Raw genomic sequence first — 10590 nt, forward strand, 5'->3', positions numbered from 1 at the left:
ATTTTGTTTGTTTGGTTACTATGGAAGAAGTGGTATTTTTATTAGCTAATGGGAAGGATCCAGTGGAGAATGAAAGGTTGATGGACAAAGAAGGGAGAGTTGTTGAAAGGATGTCCTGAGTAGATAAGAAAGGACATGATCTGGTACCTAAGTGAAGATCTGTGCACTTGGAGCACAGAAAGCTCAACTGGAGTAGCGAGGGTGAAGGCAGCGAATATGGTGCAGATGCTGGTAGGGGATGGGAAGGGATAGAAGTTGGTGGAGGTTCTTTCCTGATCACTTCAATTTCTTAATAAGGTCCAAAAATTACAAGACCAGTAGCTGAGATGAGTATGTGGTGGTGGTGGTAGTGCGGGTGTGGTGGTGGTTAGGGATTTGAGGAAAGAGGAGAGAGAATAAAATTGCCGACTGGAAACGGGTGTGAGTGTACCTGAGATACATGGATGATTGCCTGGGGTCTCAAGGGCCCATAACTTTGCGACCAGGAATTCAAAGTGAGCTCTCTTGGTGTGGTTATATGTTTCTCCAGCTGTACTTACATCTATCTCCTCCACTTTATTTTTTCTCCTCAGCAGATCTTTAGAATAGAGCCTTGTTTGAAAACAAAAGGTCAGATTTGGCCCCAAATACAAGATAGTTGGAGAGGAAATCTAAAAATCCCATGGGGCATAATTCCTTGCCAGCCTGTTTTCCTGAAAAGCCCATTTTCCTTAGCTTTACAATGACATCTGTCCTTCACCAAGACCTAAAAGTTAATTCATATTCCTGGCATCTTATGTTTGAACAAACAGTCTCCTCTTTGGCATACTCTTAAAATATGCTTCTCCCTCCAACAATTCAGAAAGCAGGGATAAAGTCATATTCTTTTCTGATTTTAATCATGTTGCTTTCTTTCTGAAATGTCTAGCTTCTTTAAGTCCATTCCCCAATTTAAATCATGCATACTTTATGCTCTGTCCTACTTCCCAGACCATCTTGAATGGTCAGGCCATTGTCCTTCCTCTTTGTGATTCACTCCTTTCACCCTCTTGTCCTCTCTCCAAGTCGGGCACACTTTAACATTTTTCACTCTTCAATTCAAGTTAAATTCCATTCCTCACTACAGTGCTGGGCAAGGGTTTAGTTTTATGCACAGTTTCCATCAGTAGCTGCTTGTAAATTTGGAATGATGAGGAATGTCATCCGTGAGACATGTATAGTCACCCCATGAAACTACAAGGTGCCTGGGCCCTTAGAGGGTGGGCATAATTTTCCACCTCAGTGTAACACATGCTCATGCATGACACTCCTGGACTGTGGCTGTTACACCTGTAATGAAGGTGGAAGGAGGACCAGCCCAACTGTAGAGTTACTGTAATTCTAAGGTCTAGTCCCAGTTAAATTGATTATGCTTTGATGAGGGCAGGGGGAAGAGGCAAGGCCTCAGTTCCTCTTAGTTTAACACCCAAGCTCCACACTCTGCCATGTGAGGATACTCAGAAACTCTCAGCTGTTGCCATCGTAGCTGACACTTCCTTTAATCTCCATTTTTTACTTGTCCTTCCCCACAAGGTCTGGCACAACAAGCTTAATAAGTGTTTGCTAATTGGGACTGAAGTCTTCAGTCTTTAAGGAAAGTATAATATGTGGAGGAAAGTCTGGCAGGCAAAGGCGGAGAAGCTGAGGAGATCCCAAATAAGCTAAGAGGCAAAACAGGGGCCCTTCTGATAGCCCCTCTTCTCTCCTAGACCTCTGTTATTATGACAGATTTAGTTATAGTAAAGTTATATTTCTTTTTCTCAGACAGAATAGAATTCAAATATTAAATATGAAAATAAAATCCGCACAGAATTAAGATAGAAGATGTAGTCCTCAGCAGGGCATAGATGACTCTCAGTAACAAATCTTTCCTTCCTGGTCCTCTTTTTCTCTCATTCAAAGGTGTTCTTCATTTCAAGCATGTTAATTTCTACAAAGAATTTAATTTTATCTCCCATTCCTCCCTCTCCCCACTTTTGCTTCTATGACTCTCAGGTACTGCAATGTCTTTTCTGTCCTTGGGCCCACCACACCTACTTGTCCTCCAGCTCAAAGGTTACTCTTCTGTCCATCCCTTTGTCTGCAGGGGTGGTATCCCCCACCCCCACCCAGCCATGTCCCTTTGTGCCCAATGCATACTCTGTCTAGTAGTTATGTCTTGTGTGGGAAAGTTTGGTTGACTTGTCTGTCTCCCCAACTAAGGTGCATGTTTTTTAAGTCTCTGTTTTAGAACTTATTTTATGGAGAAGTGGTATATAAGATAGAAACTTCATTTTTACACATAATAGAACAGGAAAGTCTCTAATTTAGAAAGTAAAGCCAATATCCATTTGGTCTCTTACTGATGTATTATTTTAACAGAATGTTTCAAAATTTAAGGTTTTCTTCCAAGAACTCTTCTGGGGTAGGTTGATGTCATAGCCTTTGGTAAAAAAAAATTTTTTTTCTGTGTTAGTTTATTTTATGCTCAAAGAGGGAAATCTATTATCCTAGGTTAGCAGACAAATTAGCAATAGATCAAACTGGGATAAAAAATACTGATTGTTTAATGTACTTATTTATTTTTAGTAAGAACATAGCTATTGAATGTCTTCTAGGATCCAAGAGCTCTACTAGGCAGATACATTCATCACTCATCAAAAGTATTTCTCTTGCCTGTTTTATTTTTATATCTAAAATTTAAAAGTCTGAGGCATACCTCAGAGTGTATCTACAGTCATGTGAAAGTTTTATTGTACATGAAATTGTATCTTAAATGTAATGACAAACTGAGCTCCAAACATGGCAATTAGTTTACAATGTCCTCCCACAAAGGCACACAGACCCTGTGAAGAGTGCTCCCTGGAGCATTCAGTCCTGTGACTAGGCATCATTGTGTTCACTAGAACCTCACCTTCCTGGGATATCATGATAAACACCACTTTGGTGCTAATATTGCTCTAAGTGATTATAATTAGGTCTGGGTGTGAGGGGGTGGTGAGCTGAAATGAAGATAAAATGCAAAATTTATGTTCTGCTTAGCTAGAAACCAATAAGGAACCAAACCAACAATTCTTAAGTAAGGTTTTAGGGTGACATGGGAACACATCATTCCGTACTCTATCCCGGTCTGTGGGGGTTCTAACTATAAGCACTGTTTCAAATTAGTCTTCTGTTGAGTGGTTCTGGAAGGTTAACAGCAGAAAGTTAATGAAGAGAAAACCAGTCTCCATGTCAGAGGAGCAATATCCTGAACCTCACTCCTAGTCTTTTGGGACAGCCCTCCAGCAGAGGAGGGGGCCCCAGAGAATGACATCAACAAATAGTCCCACTGTGCTTGGACTGGTGTATGGCCAATACCATTGGCTCTATCCCAGATGAACCCCTCAGCAAGAGAAGGGTGACGTGGTTAGAGTGCATGACCCAAGTCAGTAAATATCCACACTATTGTGCTGAGTGGCACTTGCATTGCTGGGCATGTGTGTGTTCTCCCAGGGGTGTCTTCTTTTCTCATCAAAGTGACCTTTCTTGAAAGCAATGATAACACAATCTATCATTTTAAAGAAACTGGCTCTTCCCTTCAAGCCACCCTGGCTTTCTTACCTGACTTAGGTTTCGTATCTTAGATTTGTGCAATTTATGGAGAAGGTGCTGTGACCGATTGAACTTGTCAAAAGTGGTTTGTGAAGTTTTGTGCTGGAGATTTCTCACTGGACGATGCTCCATGGTCAGGTAGACCAGTTGAAGTTGATAATGATCAAATTGAGACATTAATTGAGAACAATCATTGTTATACCACATGGGAGATAGCCAACATACTCAAAGTATCCAAATCAATAAAGTTATTGGTGAAAATGAGTCTTTTATTTTATGAAAAAAACTAAATGGACTTTTTTGCCAACCCAATATATTTTACTGAAATTGTTGAGTAGCTGAAAAGACTTCTATCTCATAAGGAAGAGAAGGAGCAAGAAGAGGGGAAGGAAAAGGCAAAATAAAACCTGATTCTCCTTTGCACACTTAACTAAGAGATTTCTAACTTGAAATTTGACTTAAATATATCTTGAGAATCTACTATGCACCCACTGGTGTGCAGGCACCGGAGAGTGCCCAGTGAAGACTAAGGCCCGAAAGTTGCCCAGGACCTGTGTGAACTCCAGTGCCATAAACAGGACCCTGCCACAGAACCTCCCAGGGGGACGATGACTTCTGGGTATGAAGGAGGTTCAGGGGAATCCATGGAGATAACATTTGGGCCATAAGAACTTGGGTATCATGTCTATTCATATGTATGTTTGCATACCTAACCTTGGTGCGTAATAGGTGCTCAACAAACATGGTGGGATAGATGTCGGGGAAGGGAGCAGCATTGGGAGCAGTGTGGCAGTGATAGTGCCTGGCCTGAGTTGAGGGATCTCTGCTTATTTTGGCACTTGAAGGGCCTGAAGTCTTGGTGGGAACAAAGGCTGGAAAGGGAAGGGGCTTGAGTGGCATCTGAAAGGTGTGAATATCACTGGAGACTGAATCAGCAACCATTAAAAAACAGAGCAATATGGTCAGAATTGAGTTTCAGGAAAATTAATCCAGCCACATTTACAACATAGATTAATTCATAATGGCATGACTAAAATAATTTCATCTCTCTGGGCTTCCCTTTCCTCACTGGGTGGAGGAAGTTTCTTATGTTCTGGACAATATATGATGTGTGACATGATCATGACAGGCTTCCTGGAAGCCACGACATTTACAGATTGAACACAACTGAACATAATTGCCCAAGAGGGGAGGAGGGAAGGTTCCAGGTACCCACAAGAGACCTGCGCCCTGGAGGCACTCTTACCAGCAGTTGAGTTTCAGAGGAACAGCTTCCAGGCCACCAATCCGACAGCAGGGCACCAGGTTGGAAAGTTCATATAGCTGGATTTCATTATTCTTATTCAAAGATCAAGCACACTTGGAGTAAACTTTCAACGCCCCATTTGACTTTTGTAGAACATCTTTTCTGTTCAATGATGCCTGACCAGTGAAATGCCTGCCCTGCTAAGCACTGCCTCTAGCTAACCCTGGGGTGTCCACCCCAGTTCCACCATTTGGGGACATCTCTCTGCTGGGTTCTACACTGGCTGTGAGCCCTGACCTTCTCCAGGAGGCCAGTGCAGTTTTCAACGGCATGGGCTCTGGACACCAGTCACTGGGGTTCAGAACCCAGCTCACCATCAGTTTGCTCATCTGTCAAAGGGGAATCATGTCAATTCCTGCCTCAGAGGAGATACAATGAGAGGATGTGTGAGAAAGTGACTAGTTCAGCACCGGGGACTTGCTAAGTGCACCAAAATGTTAGCTGTCATGTGTTGCTGATGATAAAGATGATTAGATCTGCGAAGTGGAGGGTTGAAGCCTTCTTCAATCACTGAAAGGTTAACTCAGTGCTCCCCTAAATTCCCCCTTCATAATCTATAGCCTTGACCCATTCCCTCCTGTGTTAGCTTTTCTGCCCTGGAGCTGACTGACAGGACAATTTGTGGTGTAGGGAAAACAACTTACCCATCTTATTCACATGGAACATGCAGGGGTCTTCAAGATCCAAAGCCTTGCCTCTCCCTGGGTGTTTTTAAAGTCTATTTTCCTACTTCCTTTCCATTCGCCATACAGCTTGAGGTGTTATATGCCTTGTGTCATCTTCTGATTTTTCACCTCAGAGTGTCTCTCATAAGTGACTGACTGTTCAATCTCTGAGAACTATGTGTTTAAGAGAAATTATAATTAAAGTTACTGAGCATGGTTTTAAATATGAAACCATGTTGAATTTATAAATCCACATTTGTTGCTTTTTAATAGTTAATATTAATTAATTAATATACACATATATTAATAAATACATTCTAATTATTAAATTTCACATTAAATTTAATTGTGACATGAGGTTGGTTTAATTATTTATTAAATACTAGGGAGCCAGGGGCTGCTGGAGGAGACCAGTGGCAGAGGAGCAAACCCTTAGGTCTGGGCAGAGGAAAAGCCAAGGGGGAACCCCACGGTGGACATGAAAAGACATACAGACATATTAAAAGATACTAAATATCACAACCATTAGGAAAATGTAAACCAAAACCACAATAACATATCACCTCACACTTGTCAGAATGGCTATTACAAAAAGCCAACAAGCAACAAGTGTTGGCGAGGATGTGGAGAAAAGGGAACCGTGTGCACTGTCGGTGGGTGTAAATTGGTGCAGCCAGTATGGAAAACAGCTTGAAGCTTCCTCAGAAACACTAAAAACAGAACTACCGACACTTTCCTCTACTCCCCGACCCGAGGAGCCGCTCTCTCTGCGCGGTGCATTCTGGGGACCCAGGTGGAGCCAGCCGCTCCCGCCGTCTCCTGAGGGAAGCAAGAAAAGGCCACACGGGGGAGGGGAGGAAACGCCGGAGTCGCCACCGGAGTTTAGTCCATTGCCCAGCAGCTGCCGCCGGAGAGGCCCGCCCACCCATTCACCCGTCCCCCTGCCCCGTTCACGATGCAGCCTGCTTCTGCCAAGTGGTACGATCGCAGGGACTATGTCTTCGTTGAATTTTGTGTTGAAGACAGTAAAGATGTTAATGTAAATTTTGAAAAATCCAAACTTACATTCGGTTGTCTTGGAGAAAGTGATAATTTTAAACATTTAAATGAAATTGATCTTTTTCACTGTATTGATCCAAATGATTCCAAGCATAAAAGAACGGACAGATCAATTTTATGTTGTTTACGAAAAGGAGAATCTGGCCAGTCATGGCCAAGATTAACAAAAGAAAGGGCAAAGCTAAATTGGCTTAGTGTGGACCTCAATAATTGGAAAGACTGGGAAGATGATTCAGATGAAGACATGTCTAATTTTGATCATTTCTCCGAGATGATGAACAACATGGGTGGTGATGAGGATGTAGATTTACCAGAAGTAGATGGAGCAGATGATGATTCACAAGACAGTGATGATGAAAAAATGCCTGATCTGGAGTAAGGAATGTTGTCATCACTGGATTTTGAGAAAGAAAAATAACTTCTCTGCAAGATTTCATCATTGAATTTCTGAGTTGATTGCTCTAAAGGCAGATGCTGCATTTGCCTCCCTTAACCCATTTTCCAACCTGTTTGTTTTCTTAAAGGCTTCACTAAGGGTTGATATGTACCATTGTATGGGGCAATTTTAAGTCAGCTAAGGCAATAACCTTATGCATGAACATTTCCCAGACTTCCATGATGCTGTTGAGGTCCTAAGCAATTGATACAGCATTTGTGATAAATAAAAAATTTCACCTAAGTCTCCTTTACTTCATAACATAGATACATGATAGGAAGCTCTTGGATTATTGAACGATAACTATGTTTTAGATTTTAGAACATGGACCCCAACTGACTGAAACAAATCGGTTGATACCTTAAACTGGTAACCTGTTGTTCCTCTGGTATATTCTTCAGGACTATTCCATTAAAGTTATATTTTTCAAAAAATTTACTTTACATTATTGTACATTTAGTGATCACATGTCAGTGTTCCAAATGTATCTTAGCTAAAACTAGTAAATGCCCTAACCTAGATGGTTTTTGAAGCCTGTACATTTGGTATTGTTTGGCCCTTAAACTTTTACATCTCTTAGCATGGAGGACGAAGAAAGGCTGTACATTGTTGCTTGAGAGTCTGTACATTTAGGCCAAATTTGTATTTGCACTGTCAGTATGGCAAATGAGTGAAAAAATGTTAATACACTATTGGGTCGCCCCCCTCCCCCTTTTTTGGATCCAGCTTGTACCAGGGCTGAAAACCTCAATTTATGTTCATGACAGTGGGGATTTTTTTTTAATATCTATATTCTTTCTAATAAACTGTTGGAAGACTTCTTGGTTGTCCTCTTAAGTGTCTGGTTTACTGTAATTTCATGTATTGCCATTTACTGGAATTGAGTTATTTTTACTTGAGAAAGAATTTGGGAATATTTCTGTTTGGAAAAAAAAAAAAGGCTTGCTGTAATATCACAGGAAACCTTTTAAAAGTGGCTCTGTAATAGCAAATTGTCAATGCACTTTCCAGCAGTTGGAAAAGAAAGTGTTGTGATTTGATTGAAATAAAACTAAATGTGTTGTCCTCCTCCAAAAGAAACAAAACAAAAAAGCAAACAAACAAAAAAACCAGAACTACCACATGACCTACAATTTCACTTCTGGGTATTTATCAAAAGAAAATGAAAACACTCATTTGAAAAGACATATGCATTTCTATGTTCACTGCAGCATTACTTATAGTAGCCAAGATATGGAACAACCTAGGTGTCCATTGATAGATGAGTGGATAAAGAAGATATGGTACATATATGCAATGGAATATTACTCAACCATAAAAAAGAATTAAATCTTGCCATTTGTGACAACATGGAGGGATCTAGAGGTATTAAGTAAAATAAGTGAGACAGAGAAAGACAAATACTGTACAAATACAATGGAATCTAAAGCAAAACAAAATAAACAAACAAACAAACAAACAAACAAAAAAGACTCATAGAAACAGAGACTAAAGGGATGGTTACCAGAAGGGAGGGGCAGGGGAATGTGTGAAAAGGGAAAGGAGAATATAGTCAATAATATTGTGATTAAGTTTACATGGTGACATATAATTACTAGGATTAGTGTGCCATCACATTGTAAGGTATAAAAATGTTGAATCACCATATCATACACCTGAAACTAATATAATCAATATGAGATTGTATACCAAGTATATGTAAATAAAAATAAAGTTATTTATTTTTCATTTATTTATTTTTTATTGAACTTATTGGAATGACATTGGTTAATAGGATCACATAGATTTCAAGTGTACATTTCTATGATACATGATCTGAACATTGTGTTGTAGGCCCTCCACTCAAAGTCATCATCTTCCAGCCCCATTTATTTGTCCCTTTTTATCCCCCCATGCCCCTACCCACTTCCCTCTGGTAACCACTAAACTGTTGTCTGTGTCTATGAGTTTCAATTTTGTATCCCACATATAAATAAAACCATAGTTCTTAGCTTTTTCTGACTTGTTTCTCTTAGCATAATATTTAAAAAGGGGAAGCTCCAGTAAGCAGAGTTGTGGGAATCCCTTTCAAGCCCCATCGCTTTCCTTGACCATGTCCCCCAGAGCCCAGTGATAAACAGCCTAACTCTGTAGCCTGTACCTCCTGGATCATAGTTCAACCTCCCTCAGTGGTGAACTTGCTTTTGCTTTAGCCTTGATTTCAAATTTTCCAAATTTTCTACTCACCAAGCCACAGCCCTTGGCCCTGTCCATTACTGAGGTTAACAAACAGCACATTAGTTTTCTTTCTGTTGCCCTTGATGAAAACCTCCATGGTCTTTCTTCCCAGCCTGAAACCCATTCTTCTGATGCTTTTCAGCAGTGAGTATAATCATCTCCTCACTGTGGATTTTATTTTTTGAAACAGTCCAGAGCACTTTGGACTGAATGTTGGTGGATAATAATATATGAATATTATTTTGAATCTAAAATAAAGTGTGCTAAAAGGTCACAAGACTAATTTTTTTCCTCATCTGGCTCATACCTTCACTCTGGAAGTATGTATCTCAAAAGAGGGCCCCCATCTGTATTTGAAGCGGTCACAATATCCCTGCAGTGGGCCAAACAAAACAACTTTACAAAGTAGCTTTCATTGATATAGGAACTCTAGTATTTTTTTAAAAGGGCTTCATTACTTAATTCTTATAATGTGTGTGTGTGTGTGTGTGTGTGTGTGAAACTGCTCATGGAAATCAATTTCATAACACAACATCTTCACTTCCAGGTTGCAGACACTCACCCCATCCTTATGATCAGTTTGTTGTACTGTGGCATGCTGATGACATCTGTCACCCACCTGGGCTCCTGACTGATGGACTTGTCTTAAAGGGTTGAAGGATGGAAATGAACAGAAAAGTGCCTTTTTAATGATAAGACAATTGCAGTTGTTTCAAGCCATCCTTGCCCCTAATACTATGCTTAATATTACAGAGTTTTCTTTAGTTGACTTTCTCCTACAAGGATAAATAACCAACTTTATTACCTCTCTCTAGGGAGGGCTTATTCAGTAGCCTGGGGGCTTAGGATGACTGCAACTGGTAGTGTAGATGGTAAGTTTCCTGAGATGAATTTGCATCTCCAGCACCCAGCAAAGAGGCAGGGCTATGTCAGGGGTTCAGCTATTTGTTGAGTGAGATAATAATAGACTGACTTTGAAGACAGAATATATTCTGGACTGGGTCAGGCATTGTTATTACCACCCTAAGTGTACTGCCCGAATGCTTTTTGGCCTTCTGAATTTCTGATTCTGTGATTCAGTTAATTGTCTTGAGAGAAACCCTAGCATAGCTCCCAAAACCATTAACAGTGAAAGAAATAAAAAATTATTTTCCATTTGTCATTCATTAAGACATATGATAAGTGACACAGTGAAATAACATGTAATTCATTACTCCATCTGATTTTAGAAGCAAAATGAAGAATTATCTTGTTCTATATATAGAGATAATATTTTATCTGCATTCCATTGACAGGCAAAGTCCAACATGAATATA

The 10590-nt window shown here is 40.2% G+C and overlaps 1 pseudogene; it reads left to right on the plus strand.

Moving 5' to 3' along the window:
* The first annotated feature begins 6403 nt into the window (after positions 1 to 6403).
* LOC150012383 (prostaglandin E synthase 3 pseudogene) lies at positions 6404 to 8122 on the plus strand (annotated as a pseudogene).
* Positions 8123 to 10590: the final 2468 nt, after the last annotated feature.

This window comes from Furipterus horrens, unplaced genomic scaffold, assembly GCF_987537825.1.
Source record: "Furipterus horrens unplaced genomic scaffold, mFurHor1.1.pri manual_scaffold_4, whole genome shotgun sequence".
In the NCBI taxonomy this organism is placed as follows: domain Eukaryota; kingdom Metazoa; phylum Chordata; class Mammalia; order Chiroptera; family Furipteridae; genus Furipterus; species Furipterus horrens.